The sequence below is a fragment of the Physeter macrocephalus genome, chromosome 7 (assembly GCF_002837175.3).
Source record: "Physeter macrocephalus isolate SW-GA chromosome 7, ASM283717v5, whole genome shotgun sequence".
NCBI classification, from domain to species: domain Eukaryota; kingdom Metazoa; phylum Chordata; class Mammalia; order Artiodactyla; family Physeteridae; genus Physeter; species Physeter macrocephalus.
Window position 1 is genome coordinate 118,879,302 of NC_041220.1, and position 2,350 is coordinate 118,881,651.

Here is a 2,350-nt window from a genome sequence, read left to right on the forward strand (position 1 = left end):
AAAAAAAAAAAAAAAAAAAAAGAGTTCTGGGTAGAGACATGGGATTGGTCATATGAGAATGGTCACTCATTGTGGAGATGTTCATATCACATGTTAATGCCCACCAGAGATCTCCACCATGAAAGCAGAACTAAACATCCTGGTAAACAAAACTGAATTGGCCAGTTTACACAAGCCAGCCTCTGGCATCAGCCACCCTGGTGCTGACACAGTGGACACAGAAAAGAAGTTTCCATGATGACAGAGTTGGAGGCTATGCAACCATCTGGGCTCCTACTTGCCAAAGCCACAAAATGTCCAACGTGCCAGCAATAGAAACCATTGCTGATCTGTTCACATGGCACCAACTAGTCACGGGAGGCCAGCTGAATACATTGGACTCCTCTGTCTCGTAAGGTATAGTGATTCATTTTGATAAGAACAGGCACATATTACAGTTATGGAGTCGTTTTTCCTACCCATGATACCTTAGCCAGCACCATTGTCCTAGGGTCTATAAAACATAGGATTCATCACTACAAGACTCCATGTAATATTATGTCAGATCAAAGGAACCATTCTATAGAAAAGGGGGTTTGTAGATGGCCCATGACGTGATTCACCAGACGTATTACACACAGTGCCATCCAGAAGCTTCTGGCCAGATACAGAAATGGAATAGCCTGCTGAAGGCTAAGCTGAAGTTCAGAGAAGATACTTTACGATGACTCCATTCCTTCAGGACTTAGTGTCCACTTTAATTTAAAGGCCTTTACATGATGGTACATCTCCAGTAAGTAGAATGTATAAGTCCAGAAACCAAAGTGCAGAAGCAGCATTAACCCCACTTATCATCACTCTCAGTGACTCACCTGGCAAATTTGTGCTTCCCATCCCTGCCACGCTGGGCGCTCTTCCATCAAAAAGAAACATTTCCACTAGGACGCAGCGAGAGCCCTCCTGAACTATCAGCTAAGGGTTGCCTCCTAGACACGTCATGTTCCTCTTGCAAACGACCGGAATGTGAGTGGAGTTAGCACACTGGTAGGAGTAACTGACTGTTTTTCACCAGTAGAAGTAATGCCGAGGGGGCAGGGAACAATATATCTGATATTCAGATGATCATTGGGGTACCTCTTGGTGTCCCCTTCCCAAGTTTTGGTGGTCAGTGGAAAAGTTTAGTAATATTTTTCTGAGAAAAGCTTGGTGACCTGGGGCTCAGAAACCTCAAGGATGGTGGTCTGGGTCATGCCAAGGAATGATAAATGTCCTTCCCTGAACCTCTGTCTCAAAGTCTGATTCCTGTAGAACCTAGCCTGAGACTGCATGTTTATTTAAGAGCGACACCTCAGACATGGCTGGAAATGTCGTGTACTCTATGGTATAAATACTGTATTCCTTTTTTAAAATATGAAAAGCTTTTAATTCTAAAGTGTTGTCAGCCCCAAAGTTTTCAGATAAAGGATTTCAAACCTGCATTTACCGAATAAAATAGAATGGGGGAAAGAGGCTATAAGGATTAGATTATGGATCTGTTGTGCATCTTTTATGTTTACTTATGACCAACACTTCCACTTCTTCTTTCTTCTTTGCAAAAATCAGTCTTCCTCTACCACTGCCTGACTCAGGAATCTTCCATAAGCCTGGCTTTCCAAGAAGGTTCACTTTTCCTTCTCATGTAATCTCCAAACAATGACATCTAGAAGACCTAATGTTCATCTTTACATTTTTATTAGATTATAACTTTCCTAGTACAAATATTTAAGTATTTTCCAAGGAATACCCGCCTCAAATTTTCTAAATTAAAAATAAGCAAATTATCTGCTACTCACAGCCCGGGATTATCTAAAGTTTTCTCTTTGACACATTACAGAAGTTGCTTGGCAAGGATGAAGAGTAATGACTAGAATGAACACTTACAACCAATGATTAGGATTATACATTCTATCTATATTTCTCAAAAAGATTGCTTCCTCGTAAACACTACAGTGTTTGAAGTGTTATCTGGCATTATAGCTCCATCAAGTGGTAAAATTGACATGAAACTGTAGGATTATATGCTTCGTCTCCAAATGCATTCAGTTTAATTTCCATACTCGAATCCCTATCAAGGCTGTATTTATAATTAAATATCACCTCATTTCAAAACACAACCTGAGCTATTCTTAATTTGGAAATTCTGATGATTTATTTATGGACAAAGATGGAGTATTTAGTTTTTTGGCGGGGGGTAAGGAAACTGAAGAAATCACATTTTCCTACTATTTATTTTGATTCTTTACTATCTATAAATTACACTTTGCTACTGGTAATGGCTATTGTCAGGCCTCAGCTCCTCGCTGACTTTTGGCCAGAGGCAGTTCCTTACCAC